Raw genomic sequence first — 16,348 nt, 5'->3', positions numbered from 1 at the left:
TAGTCAATAATTCTAACTCATTCCCTTCTCAAACTGTTTTGCCAACTCTTATTTCATAAAATCAGGGACTTAGAGTTGAACCTTAAGAATCATCTGATCCAATTATGCACCTGAGAAAATTGAAGCTGAGATGTGAAATAATTTGTTCAAGGCCTCACAAGTGGGAAATGACAACTGGGAATGGAACGAAGGCTTTCTGACTCTTGATCTAGTGCTTTTTCATTCTTATGCTCCAAAAGCTTCAATAGTTCCTGACTGCCTTTTGACTTATTGACTTAGTAATATATTAACTATTCATTCTAACTTTCAAGATTCTCCATTATGTGGTTCATATCAGCTTTTCTACTCACATTTTTTTACTCTCCTTCATTTACCTTATATTCCAGCCAAACTGGACTTCTATAAGGTCACTGAATCTAATCTTCTGTGTGTGTGTGTGTATGTGTTTGTGTGTGTGTGTGTGTGTATGTGTATGTGGGTGTGTGTGTATACACATACTGGCTACAACATTTGATCTCAGTTGAAAGGCTAGTATAATAAGTAATTGAAGATAGGAGATAACCTGAAGTTCTGGACAAATTTAGACTTGGGTATGTGTGTAAACCATAATACACACATATATACACAATACACACATACATATAAGTATGAGTATGTATCTATGTGTGCACACATAATGAACATGCAATACATACACAAACATGTGTGTAGTAAATATATGCATTGTGTATGTACCTAATGCACAGACATGTACACATATGTGCATATGTATTAATGTATGTATGTGTATGCACATACACACATACCCAAGTCTAAATTAGTCCAGAACTTCAGGTTATTTCCATCTTGTTTTCTAAGATTAATCATTATTCAGTCTTTCAGCTGAGATCAAATGTTGTGGCTAGTGTTTAGAGGTAATGCTTTGCCAGTAGACATCTTAGAGGGGTTAGTCTCAGTAACTGATTAGCTCTTTCCTATGAATAAGCAATATAGCTATCTGTGAGTCTTTCTTTTTTTTTTAGTTAATTACTCAGAGATTGCATGTGATCTTCGAAACATTAAATGAAATAGTATTCAAAGACAATTTTGCCTGAGAACATAAGTTACTAAGAACAAAAGTTGATACAACTATGTCAATAACAGATAGCAATAACCTCACTGCAGCATGCTGCAGTGGAAAACCTATTAGATTGGGAATTAAAGAACATGAGTTCAAATCCCAAGGACCAGAGCTCACATCTCACTCTATTCTTTGCTAGGTGGAAGACCTTGACCACATCACTTAGTATCTCTGTGCCTCAATTACTCATCTGTAAAAAGAAGGTCTTAGAATAAGTGGCCTGTAAAGGCTCTTCTAACTTTTACTCTATAATCCTGTGATCCAAATCCATTGGTTTGGATGTGCTTTGCAGATTTTTTATACTAAAATCTGTGATTTCATTCATTTTCACGTTTTCTGTTTATGAGAAAAGTAATTTTAAATGATTATTAGACAAATTTAATATCTAAATAAAAATACATGTATGCATCTCATGAGAAATATCAGACTATGCAAAAATTAGGTTTGTTTAAAACTTCCCTTTCTATAACGTGCTTATACAATTTTCATTAGCTCAATAAAACATCTTACTACCATGTGGAGCAAGTAGTGACTTCTATCTCTTTCTCTTTTGAATGAGTTTGTGTGCCTGAAGGAAATGCAAAATACATTATCTTTTCAAGTATCTACTTGATCCTGTCTCCTAGGCTAATTTCAAGGATTTTTTTGGGGGGATTAACTAATTAAAACAATAGCTCTTCATGCATGATTTACTAGCATAGTAAAAACCAGTTTCAGCTAATTTCTTCTCCATTGGAAAGCTTTTTTGCTTGAATGATTTTTAATTACAATAAGCAAACTATTATAGAAAGTGAAGGCTTCGTTAAAGTGTTGCATGTAATAAGTATAGCTTCATTCTTGCCAGCCTCTCCATGTAATATCACATAAGCGAAATAGAGTGTCCATGGCTCAGACAATGGGATTTGATGTGTCATATATAGATATAGCTTAATTTTTCTTCCTTCTCATTTTATAACCACACTAAGAAAAGTCAAATCTCCCCCAAAAGAATCAGTAGCCATTGTCATTGTAATGATACCACAATTCACATTTATATACCTCTTTAAGGTTAACAAAGTATGTTTTATCTCAAAACTATAAAGTAAACAGTAAAAAAAAAATTCTCCTCATTTTATAGATGAGGAAACAATTTTGCAATAATTACGTGTTTTATCCAAGGACACAAAGCTACTGTATTTTGGAACTGGGATTTGAAGATAACTCCCTGCTGACCCCAAGCCTATTATTTCTCTTTCAACTACACCAATGAATTCACTACAGTACCACCAAAGAGCTAATGCTGCTTCCTGAACAAAAAAAAAACAAAAACCAAAAACAAAAAACAAAAAACTTAATGTAATGCACTATGTAGCATCTCTTTTCATATATGGTAAAGTTTTGTTCTGTTTTATTCCTTTAAAAAAATAAGAAAAGGCCTTAAATAGCATATTATACAGTGAGTTTCTTATTAAGTTTTATTAATCCCCAATATGAAAAATTTTGATTTCAACCCATAAAATTGTGAAATGTGTTACTGCTTAACCAGTTTTACATTTTCTGATTTTCTAAGATGTATTGCTTATGTTTGAAGTTATTTAAATCTATTTTTCATTCCTTCATTTAAAACAGATATAAGTTAAAATAACATGGTATAGTAAACCACGTGAAATGAGAGGGATGAGTAAGATGATCTCTAAATTTCTTTCTAGCTGCAATTCTTAAGATATTACGATTCTGTGTAGAAATCTTCTGAACATTCAAATTATATTTTATGGATTAGATGTATTAAACATAAATTGTAAAAAAGTTCAGTGACCTACAAATCCAAATCATTGCCTTTCTTATGAATACAATTCTTTCTAATTTCTCTCTATCCATTTCTATTGCTTACCTCATCAATAGATTGTTAGAATTTATAGTGCAGTAAATGATAAACCTAACATTTTTGAAACAGAAGATGAAATACCATTGAGTAATATGGATGCAAAACACATATTTTTATTCTAATCAAGTGATTTGCTAAGTGAAGGTATATGGATAGATTATATGTGTCTATATATATATATATATATGTATGTAGTGGTTGTAGTGGTAGTGGTAGTGGTGGAAGTAATAATATCATCATTTTTGTGGCAGTGGTGATTATCATTACCATCCAGTTATCATTCTTCAACTATCTATGAATACACTTAAATGCATTAGTATCTAGTCTATTTTTTTTTCCATATCATCCTCAAGGATATCATGAAAGTCTTTGTCAAATGTCTACGGAAATTGAAGTGTGCTGTGGCTAGAACATTTCTCTGTTCGGACAATTCAATATTTATTTGTTTGTTGTTATTCTACTCCTGTAATTCTATTATTGTATGGAAGTCACAGCAAGGGTTTTTGTTCTTCCAATTCAAATAAGTAGTTATTCTACAATTTATACTTTTAAAGAATTCCCTGGAATAGTCACCTCACTATAGGTAGTATAGGAAAGGTGGCACCCGAGATAAAATGTTTTTTTTTTCATTTTACCATTTGTTTTAGGTTTTGACTTAATTATTTTATTCTTTAAACCAAAGTGGTTACCTTATTGGTATCTGATGTTCATACTATTACCTGTTGCTTAAGTAGTATATTGACCTATTCTCCATATTGTAGAGGCAGTCTTTTGTGCAGAAGCAGTGGCCCTAGTATCCCTATGCTTGATTCTTGGTCACATTCTAATTTTGTGAAAGATCAAGCAACATTCCAGCTCAGTCATCTCTTCTTGCCTAGATTTTTCCTTTGTTGGAAAAGATATGGAAAAAAAAAATTGGGACACATTCATTATTGGTGCAATTGTGAACTGATCCAACCATTTTGGAGAGCAACCTGGAATTATGCCTAAAGAGTAATTAAAGTATCTATACCTTTTGACCTAGCAATATCACTACTTGATCTATTTCCAAAGACAATTAGAGGAAAAGGAAAAGAACTTATATGTTCTAAAAGGTTTACAACAGCTCTCTTTGTGATGGCAAAGAACTGGAAATTGCAGGGACATCCATCAATTGGGGAATGACTGACCAAGTTGTGGTATGTGATTGTGATGGAATATTGCTATGGTATAAGAAATGATGAGCTCAATAATTTTAGAACAAAAACATAGAAACACTTTCATGAAATAATGAAGAGTGAAATGAACGGAAACAAGAGAATATCACATACAGTAACAGCAATATTGTTTAATAATGACTATGAGTGAATAAGTTATTTTGTCTATTATAAATACCCAAATTAACTATAAAGAGCATATGAAGAAAGATGCTATTGGCATACTGGAGAAACGACTGAAAAATAGAAGTAAATATAGAATAATTTTACACATATATACCTATCTGTGTCTATTGGTAGCCATCTCTAGGGTGGGGAGGGAGAAAAAAGGAAAAAAAATAATAATTATTCCTAATGGCTGGTTATTGATGGCAAATCTATGGAACTTCAATTTACAAAAATGCACATTTTACTCTCTTTTATAGCATTTGGCAATCTACATTCTCTTATTGGCATAGTCACAGAACTGTGGGATCATAGTGCCCAGTATATATAACTAATTTAGGTAGTAAGGAAGTGGCATCAATAGCACCTTGAACCAAGTAAGTTTTGAAAATGTCTTAATATTTTAAGGAAAAAAATAATCTGCCCAAAGGGAGGAGGTCAGATACTGCTGCAACCATTCTTTGTATGTAATCTATTTAAATCTGAAGGAGGAAGAGAATAAGCATTTATTAAGTGCATATTATATGGCAAGCACTTGGCTAAGTGCTTTATAAATATCATCTTATTTGAGGTCATTGGAGATATCAATCTACATCCACATCAGCCACTTTAGACATATCCTGTGTTTTCCCTTCATTGGTATAATTCACTATTTTATGTATAGACTTGTTTCATCTAAGGACAAATGGACTAGACTTGTAGACTTAGAGTATCTCTCTATGTTTTGTGACTTACCCCCACCTAATCTAAACCATCTCTCCTTTCCTTTTGGTAACCTTAGAAATTAGTTCACATCTAAAGTATTCAAGTCAGCCCATCTTCTAGCAACCAAATCAACTGAATAATTACTTTAATCATGAATATAAAACAGTTAAGAACATAAGTAGGACTGAAGTAAAATGACAAAGAACAATTCCACTGTATCAATAAGAAAATGCCTATAATGTGAATGAGCCTGGAATTTCTTTGGTTAAAACCATGTTAATATCCCTTCACTGCCCCAAACCTACTTATATCTATTTTCTTATTGGAATCTATCTACTCACATTACTTATGTTTATCAACGCTCTGTTGGCATTATTCCTCTGTTCAAGTCAGCCCACTCCCATCTTTTTTTGCCCTCAGCCACAAAACTATGACCATACTTCTTCCTTTAGTTTTGTGGATTTCCATGCAGTTCATCTGGTAGTCATACAATGATATTCTAACTCACCTTCTATCAAATTAAATTACAATAAAATGAATCCCCTTTTATATTCCTCAGCCCATCAATCAATGACCTAGTTCAACCACCTGGTATTTTGGGACTTCAACTAGATAAGCATAGATCATAATATAAATAGATACAAAGGCAGGATTGACAATGAAAAATATAGAAGAAAGAATAAATATAGTATTGAGATCAGAAAGGAAACCTAAAATTATGCAGAAAATAAATTTGATAATTGAATGTGTATATTACACTACATAAGAGCCAGAAAAATATGAATTATTAGGGCTATAATTCCATCTTTGTGTCTTGGTGAGTGTATAAACCATCAACCTTTCTCTTATGTTTTATGAGGTCATCAGGACCTTTAGATAGAAATATAGCCTCATAATTCAAAGTAACATGTTACTTAGTTCCTATTTAATTTTACTGTAAATATGAAGACACTATTATAATAGAAAGTGTTTTGTAAAAAAGAGGAAAGAATTTTAATGTCCCCAGTGATAGTCTCATAAAAAGTTCAACACAATTATACATCTGAGTAAGGAAACTGAGGCCCAGAGAGATTAAATGACTTAACCAAGGTCATATAATTTATTAATGCTGAAGTCCAGAGAAAAGTCTATGACTCCTAATGGGGAATGATCATTTACATATAACATGCTATATTCTAAGCCCTTTGTTTTGTAAAACAATTATCTCATTTGATCCTTTCAACAAAACTGTAAATTAGGGGATACACATTTAAAAATGTAGTAATACACATAGGTGGGTAATCAACCTTCATAAAGTGTAAATAAGTCAGCTGGTAAGAAAGAACATGCTACTATGCCTATGTATGTATGTATGTATATAAGTATATATGTATGTATGTATATGCATGTTTGTATACACACACAATATACACACATACACATATATATCATAAAATCTCACATATTGGTCAAAATTAGAGAAATTAGTCTAAAAGTTGCAAATCACACATACACATTCTAGAATATTTTAAATATATTTGCCTATATATATTTATACTTTTTACATATTTATGTATCTGGAATATTATACACACATATATAAATAAAAACCTGGAGTATGTATGTATGTGTGTGTGTGTGTGTGCGTGTGTGGTCTGTAGGGTATAGCCTAACTTGTCCAACATCTGACCTTAACCAATCACACCTCACCTATCCTTTCCAGAGGCTTGACAGCCTTGGCATTCTCACTTAACCAGCCACTCTTCTCCCTTGTAACTCTTATTTTAAGATGACTTTTTTTCCCCTGGCTTTCCAGTTTGTTATAGTGCAAGGATTTTTAATGCTTTTGTGCATTGTGGACCTAATTCTCAGTCTGGTGAAGTATGTGGACTCTTTCTGAATAATTTTTTAAAATACACAAAAGTACATAGAATTACAAAGGAAATTAATTATGTAGAAATAAAGCCATTATGTTTTCCCATTTCATTTCAGGGACTAAAAACTGAAATCTATCTATGAATCCTTTGGGAGTGTGTGAATTCCAGGATAAGAACTGCTGTTGTAGTGGAAAGTACAATGGATTAAGAGTCAAGAGATCTGGATTTGAATATTGATTCTGTACTTGTTATCTATGTGACTTTAGGTAAGGTACATACACATTTTGGGACTTTTTTTTCTTTTGTAAAATAAGATTGATGAACTGGGTTATTTCTAATGTCTCCTCCACTTTTAAAGTCTATGAATGTGATTCCTGACATCTAAACATTTCCCAGGTACCCAAGATGTACATTGGGTTATTGCCATCTTCGATATTGTCTCATTCATACATCTCCTGGGACCATTCTTAAAAAGACCTTCTGATTTATTATCCTCAAAGAATCAGTTTATACTCCCCTAAAACAAAAATTTCTAAGGAAGGACATGCTATGGTGCATCTTCATAGTCTCAGTTTTCAGTCAAATTAATGTAAAATAACTGAATAATGGTAAATGAGACTACAATTTCAATTGCCAAATCATTAGGACATGAAACTTTTAAGAGGATGTATAATGAACTTTGTTTAACATATCTTCTCCAGAGTTTTTAGACTTAGGCCATGCCACATGCCTTATTACTTAGGAAAATTTGGATTGGACCTTATAACACTGGGCTGGACATAAATAAAAGTGAAGTATGTATAAATAAAAACTATTTATAATATAAATTTTATATTATAAATTTATAATATAAATAAGAAGTATTTATAAATAAAAAGTGATGAGATTTCTAAATCTCATTTGTCTAAATTAAAACAAAATTGTAGTGAACCTTTTTTTTTTTTTAATCTTCTCAGCCAAAGTTAACAAACTGGCTGATGTTTATTAGCTTCTGGCAACTAAGTAGATGGTGACCATCCGGACTTTTCTGTTCTGAATGCCAAGTTTTGTGTATTCATTTAACCAATGACTACTATATTTATTAGGAACAATAAGTATACAAAAATAAACTTATTGACTGTTTTGAGCTTAATCTCTAATTCTCGAGATGTTGACAGAAAACAAACATACCAGAACTAATTTGACTTGTAAAGAAGATAATCTAATTGACAATGAGGATAAGAACAAAACTGTCAATGCTAATAAACTAATTTTCTGCATGATAGGCTTATAGATTGTACTTTGAGGAAATATTGGAAAGGGACATAGGGGATGGAAGGCTGGAACTGGAATCAGAAGATCTGGGTTCAAACCAGCGAAAATGTTGTTACGGTAACAAAGGCAATTGACTTAACTTGTCTAACCTTTAATTTCATAATCTGTAAAACAGATATAATAAAACCAATAACATTTTCCTCATAAGAGAATTCTGATTATTATATGAAATAATGTATGTAAAGAGCTTCATAATGTTTAAGCATTATGTAAATGAAAATTATCATCATTATCCTCATCACCACCACCATCATCATCATCATCACTGATTTGGTGCATCAGTTCACTCTTCATTTTTTTTTTTGCTCTATCAAAAATTGTTAAGTACCTCCAGGATGCCAGGCACTATACTAGGTCCTTGAGGGAGCACAAAATTTATACACAGTATCTGTGTTTACAGGCAAGCATTCTCTACAGACTAGTAATATAATAAAATATAAACATGTAACTTGAACATATGCTGCCACACATAAATTTAGAAATTTTTGATCTCTTCACAATTCTAAGATTAAACAACATAAAATAAAAATGTTAAATTAAAATTTTGAATGGATAAAGTGCTGATGAAATGTCTGATCTGAACAAAAAAAGATGAGAGAAGAGAAAAAAATGTTTCTTACTCAGAAATCTCAGACTCAAAAAATTATATTAAAATACTAGATTTACTAAGCGTGATGATGAAAAGGAAAGAGACTGTAGTTGAGTATCTTCCTGAGGTATATCTGGCATGGCACTGGAAAGACAATCTGTTTAGTGTGCTAATAATAATTAGTGGGCCATGGAATTCTCCGTTTTTGAGGCATTTTACTCTTTTGTAACCACAAATGGATTATGTAATTCTCTTTAATAATCTGATACTTCATGCCCTCTGGGACTGTATGAGAAACAGGCACCTAATGTAAGGATCAATGCATCTTCCTTCACATGTCCAAGTCTTTCCATATTTTTTCTAAATCTACCAGCTCATCATTTCCTACACCACAACAATATTCTGACCCAATCACATTCTGAGAGATTGTCTCAACCCCCCCACTTTCTGCATTCCCTCTATTCTTGTCTATATAGGATTTATTTATGCAGGAAAATTTTAATTTAAAATAATCAAAATTATCCATTTTACACTTCAACACTGATCTCACCTTATCATATGGTTTAAGGTCTGATACTACTAAATCTAGTTCCTTCACATATTTTTCTGCTGGTTTTCCTGAAGTTTCTGACCCTGTGTTCATCCAAATGAACCCTGTTATTATTTTTTTCTGACTCAGTAAGATAAGTTTTAGTAATTTTAATTGGGATGGTATTACATAAATAGATTAATTATGTAAAAGTATCATTTAAAATTATATTAGCTTTGACTACCCATGCACAATTAATATTACTTCAATTATTTAGATATTACTTTGTATAAAAGATATTTTGCATTTATATTTGTATAGTTCTTGTGTCTATTTTGGCAGGTATACTCTCATTTTTTTTAAACTGTAATGTTATATGGTATAAAACAATATTGAATAATATTGATGATGCATAGCATAGTATCCCTGTTTTTTCTTTTGATTAAACATTTTAGCTTTAACTTTGTCTAAGATCATGATTACTACTCCTGGGTTTACTTTTTTTTACACAATAAATTCTACTCCTGAATTTTATCTTTGTGTGTATCTCTTATTTTTATAACATTTCCTAAAAGCAACATATTGTTGATTTCAACTTTTTAATCTGCTCTCAGTTTGCATTTTAGGGGTAAATTTATACTATTCACATTTTAAACTATAACTACTTGTATATTTTCCTCCTTCCTAATTTCCTTACCATCCTTCTCACTCTTTTATCTCTCCTCATTTCTCTACTTTACTTTTACCCACTGCCTTGCTCTCCTATTCCTTTATTTACCCCCTCCAAGAATCCCTTCCTTATCCTCTTCCTCCATCCTATCCCTTTACCCTCATATTTCTTTCTCAATTTAGAAAATTTTTATACTCAGCTAAATATATATATATATATATTTATATACACACATATAGTTCCCTCTTTATTCCATTCCCCTTAATCTACAACCTTTCTGTACCCCCAATCCTATTCCTTATTCCTCCCTTATCCTCCCCTCTACCTAACCCCTTACCCTCTTATTTCTTTCTGAATTTAGAAGACTTTTATACTCATATATATATATGTATGTATGTGTGTGTATATATATATCTATACCTATATTTATATCTATATATATGTATACATACATATATGTATATATGCACACACACACATATATGTGTATGTGTATATATATATATATATATATCTTTCAGGTAGTCTGATCATTCTTATGTTTTCTATTCTTGATCTGTTCTCCAGATGAGTTGTTTTTCTTATGAGATGTTACATATTCTCTTCTATTTTTTCATTCCTCACATTTTGTTTATTGTTTCTTGATCTCTTAAAACTTCACTGACTCCCTCTTGATGAATTCTAATTTTCAAGGAGTCATTTTCTTCCTTAAGATTTTGGATCTCCTTTTCTAATTGGTTGACTTTCCTTTCATAATCTTCTTGTTTTTCTTGGATGGTTCTTACTTAAGAAAAAAATCCTCAATCTCTTTTATTTGATATTTGAAGTCCTTTTTTAGTTCTTCTGTGAATTCTTTTTGGGCAGGTGACCATTTGACATTATCTTTTGGGGTAGAAGGGGCTTTTTTTTTCTTTAGTATTCTCCTCTGAACATGAATCCTGGTCTTCTCTATTCCCATATCTATAGTTGGGTTCTTTCTCCTTTCCGTGCTCATTAAAAAAAAAATAGTGGTTTGTTATTATAATCACCTCTAATCCTGAGGTTTGAGGCATGGTGCCTCAGCTCTTGGGTCCTTCTTACTGACATTTTTTGAAGTTTGTCCTGGGCCCAATCTCTGTACTCCTTTCCCCCTCCAAGCCTTAGCTAGGGCCCCTGGCATAATTAGCTGAAAAAGCTCTTGCTCCCTGAGAATTCTCCAGTGGGTATGACCAACAGTTCTCCCTGCTGAACTGGAAATGAGACCAAGCACTCAGTTCTCCTGTAAGTGGCCTCAACCAGCAGCATCCCTGCCCCCTCTATTCCTGTACTCACTAGAGGAGTTCCTGCTGGTTCCTTGTCACCTAAGACCATGTCTAGGGAGTACAGCTGGGCCTGGTGTCCCTTGTCAGCAGAGGTTCCCTCAATCTCCCCCTGCTCAGATGTCTGACTCCCTATACTTTTTGGTAAGTAAAAATTCTTCTGGTTCAGGTTGAGGCTATCTCTCAACTCAGCTGACCCTAGGGCTTGCCACTTGCTGTTTCAGTGAAGCTAGCCTGGAGGTTTCACTTGGGTTGAACATTGGTCCTGTGATCTTTCTTTAGATCTTATCCTGTTGTCCCAGGAGAACCACAGTTCTGACCTTACTCTTGATTATTTTTGTTGCTATATTATCTTTTTTTTGTGGAGGAAATCTAGAGAGCTATGAATTTTCTGACCTACTCCACTATCTTCCCAGAATTCCCACCCAATGCAAAACTTCATACATTTATGCAGTACTAGTTATCAAAGATTATTTTTATTCTTATTATCAATTAGCTATTCCATTTGCTTTTCCCAAAATATGCTTTGCCACCTTTCTCTTCTGACATCATAGTCCTATTGATAATTAGATTAATAACAGACCTGCCAATTCTGGTTTGCTTAGTTTTCTTTATAGACATACATTTCCCCTATTTCATTATGAACTTCAAAATTATTAACAAACAATAATCAAACACTTGAAACTCTGAATTCTTTTTACGTGCAGTTTTTAAGTTTCTGTTAAATGTAATGAGAATAGAAACATATGCCCTACTTATTTGTACCATTTTCTTAACTTCTGTTCTCTTCTATGTAAATTTTAAATGTCTCCTTGATGCAGTTGCTTTCTTTTCTTTTTTTATTTGCATCATCACTGGTACCTATCAGTTCATATAATAAAAAAAATCATCATTGGCTGTGTTGAAAATATATTCTTGATTCCATACCTCTGGTCTATCACCTCTCTGAAAAGGGGTAGGATGAATGCTTCATCATTAGTTTTCTAATTTCTCATGATACGTTTATTTTCAAATGTATAATTTCTCAATGATGTTGAATGCAAAGATTGAATGCTTAGTTAGCCCAGCAACTGAAAATATGAACCAGAATGGACAGTTATGTGGTAGAGTGGATAGAGTATCCCTGAATTTAGGAGGACCTGAATTCAAATTTGGCCTCAAACATTTACTAGCTATGTGATGCTAGGCAAGTTATTTAATCCCAATCACCTCCAAAAAATATATGAATGGCATTTGTAGTCTACAGATGGCCTGAGGTCAAGTTTGGGTAGTACCATGATAATAGTTTGGTAGCAAAAGAATCTTGTTATTAAAGGTGATAACGATTAAATGGAAGCTTAAATTTCCAGCATCAGAGGAAGATCTTAGCAAAACCTGAAAAATGGCTATAGGGAACTGCCCAGCATCACTGGTTCACTCTAAATGGTGCCTTTCACAAGTCAATCAGGGAAATGCTCTTTTATTAATCTAGCCCATTGACTAATGTTACTGTTATTTCCCCTGATCTCCCTAGAAGGAAAAAAATAAGAATTTCAAAATAGTAGAATGTGCCAGGTACTGTGATAAATGCTTTAAGAATATCTCATTTGACCTTCAAAACAACCATGGAAGGTGGATGCTATTATTATAATCCTCATTTTACAGTTTAAGAAACTGAGGCAGGCAGAGGTTAAGTGACCTATTCAGAGTTACAACAAGTAAATGTCTGAGGTTAGATTTGAACTGAGGATTCCCTAACTCTAAGCCTAGCTCTCTAACCACAACCAGCTACCTCAGGATACTGAAGAATCTGGGAGAGAGATAATCGCAAAATTCTTTTCAAACCATGAAGGACAAAATAAATGCTAGTTATTATTGTTATTTTGTTGTTAAACCAAACCATCTAATCACCACTCTTTGCTCTTAGTTCTACTAAACTAAATGCTGCTAAGCTAAAGTAAATAACTAAATAATTCTACACCCACTGTACGTGACCAGAATTCAAATGCTTGTATTGTCTTGAATCAAAGGTGCATCCTAGGAAAGACATAGCAAAATTGGAATAGAAACTGCTGAGTTACTAATTAAGAGGAAGTGTCAAGGAACATAATCAGAAAGGGAATCAGGTTACCACTTAAGTAGTAAAGTTCCTGGGACACAACTAGGGTTTCTATTGATACTGTACATATTATACTAATGAGAAATAGTATCAGAGAACTTGTTTAAAGAGACACATTAAAAAGCTTTGTTGAGCAATAGATTTTATATGTATGCATGTATATGAATTTATACAATATTTTATTTACATATGCACATGTATTTTTCATATATGCCTAGTTATAGAATGCTACAAAGAAGTAGCTGTAAAGTTATGAGGTATTAGTATACAGAAATTTTTTAAAGGTAATATTGTGATTTTCAAGTTGTCCTTGTAGAGACATTGCTTAAATGTAACCAAAATTTAATAAGCACCATCTAGTGATGAAAGAGAGTAATTGCATTTGAATGAGTGTCCAATGTAATGTGTGATATAAAATTGTCATCCATTAAGAGACAGATGTATAGTCTTCAGAGATAAACCAGTCAAAGACCACATGACAACATAATAATTAAACTTGTAGGGTTTGTAGAGATGATACCAGCCTAGAAAAGATGAACATGCCAATAGATGATTGTACCCTCTTGAATTTAAAGGCCCATAACTAGCAAAGAAAGCCTGAAAATCAGGCTTTGACAACTATATTACAAGTGCATATATTTCTACAAGATCACTATAAATAAAATTTTCCAATTATCATGCACTAATTGGACATTTTAGAATTGTCCAGTCACAGCTGAAGTCTGTAAGGAAGGAAAGGATTTGGCAATAATGATATCATAAAAAAAAGGTCAGTCAAAGCAAAAGCACTAAGGAGATTTAGAACATTAAAGATAGTTCCAAAACCCAAAGGACACGTTCTCTCAATGGGATAAAACTATGGGGGAGTGAGATTCTGCATAACCTAATGTTAAGTAGAAGCAAACATATGTCATCTAGACCAGTTACTCCTTTTACAGCAAATGAATTTGTCTCAGAGAAGAGAAACATACAGTTAAAGTCTTTGCTACAAGTCAGTAGGAAAGGGGCACGTTCCTTTCTTCCTATTAGTGGCACCATGATTACATTTAAAAAATAATATGAATTTTGAAGAATAGTACTGAGAAATGAATTTGTGGGTTTGAATGCCCTTTCTTCTGAGACTCTTAATTGTGTTCCCTAAATCATAATATTGTTTAAATTGTAAAGAGTCAGGACACATATGATACTTGGTTAGTAGCGAAAAGGAATACTGACAAGGGCATTGAGACTTCATGGTTACTATTGAAAAACAAATGAGAAACTTATAAATCACTTCTTGTTCTCGGCTCTATATAGAATGATGTAAACATACACACGTATTTTAAATAATAGATAACATATGTATATGCATACATATACACATGTATGTATATATGTGAAAGTCACCACAAATGCCATCTTTTGCTGCGTCTTCAGTTTTGTATAGAGAAACTCATGTCTAAAGAGAGCTGATGACTTTCCCAAGGTCACAGAGGTAAGTAAACAGTAGCATTTGAGTTTGAATCAAGGTCCTCTGACTTCAAATCCAGAAATTTTTCAGCTCATCATGTAATTTTAGACAAACATAGCCCCTGACCCACTAGAATTTAAATCTAAGACCACACTGAGATGGATTAATCACCTCTGGTTTTTATTCTGGGAGTAGATGAAGGTTCTGTTGATGATTTCACAGTTATAATTATTTAGTAAAGTTCAACTTTGTCATAATACAGCTATACTGTGGATTGAAAGAGTAAATTATCTTTGATTGTGCCCTTTCAGATTCATTTTCTATGCAAAGACGTTTGCATAATGGTTCCTGTGCTGTTCAAATGTCTCTAAGTGCTATGATAGATAATATGACAAAAACCTAGAAGCTATGTATAGCAGATTTCAGAATTTCAAAAAAATGAAAGCTGAAACTCTCTCTCTACCTATATACACGCAAATAAACATGCATACAATGTCTATGTATGCAGATAGATAGATAGATATTTGAAGGGGCAGAAATGAGTTCAGGCACTCACAAGTTAGGGAAGGGTTGGATTATGGGGGCATTGGTCAATAAATAATGACTTTTGTCTACTAGGGGCTATTTCTTATTGGGATTTCCATCCTTGATGGTGATGGCAGGGAGGTTGAGGGTACCAAAAAGGTTAACATAAGATTGTCCTTCAGAGAGTGTGAGCAGTAAATTTGACAAAAGTAATAGTTATAACTCAGTGGGGAGGTCAAAATGTGAAAAATATCAAATAAAAATATAAAGACTATAGGAAAACTATAGATTCAACTAAGAAATCAAACAAGGAGAGTCATTTACAGCAGGATTTATAACAAGGGTTCTTATGATGCTAATAATTAATACTAACTGTATTTTTGTGGGTTTTTTCTGTGCAAAAGCTGACCTAATTTATATAATCCTGTGCACCTGTGTAGAGTGTGACTTACATGGAGATTAAGGACATGAGGACATGTGAAGAAGACTACAATAGATTTTAGATATGGGTGGTCATTAATTGGATGGTGAAAAGGATGAAAGAAATAAAGACTATCTTTACAGAATAGCTCAACTGTTTTTAAAACTACCCTGTCCTATAACCTGCAACAATAATTAATTGTGCTAGAAGCAGTCATTTTTTTAAGAATGTGAAGAATACTGAACTAATGTGAAAAAGACTAAAGTGTATTAATAGTGCCCAAGATAAGAGAGGATAGGTTGTGAAATAGAAATGTAAAGAGAAACAGATAGATTAAAGGGAATGAAAGGAATGAGAAGGAATTTAATAGTTTGAAATAGGAAAGCAAAAGTAGTATAGGACAAACTAGAGAGATATTTCTAAGAAAGGAGAAGCAGTACCACCAAAAATATTCTGAAGAAGAGAAGGAGGGTCATGAAAAATAAGCTTAGCAACAAATCTACCATTTTCATTTTCAATTATGCTGGTCATGATACTAAACTTTGAGG

The sequence above is a fragment of the Vombatus ursinus genome, unplaced genomic scaffold (assembly GCF_900497805.2).
Source record: "Vombatus ursinus unplaced genomic scaffold, bare-nosed wombat genome assembly UNPS02014942.1, whole genome shotgun sequence".
NCBI classification, from domain to species: domain Eukaryota; kingdom Metazoa; phylum Chordata; class Mammalia; order Diprotodontia; family Vombatidae; genus Vombatus; species Vombatus ursinus.
The sequence above is the reverse complement of the archived record's forward strand: the minus strand, read 5'-3'. Positions refer to the sequence as shown.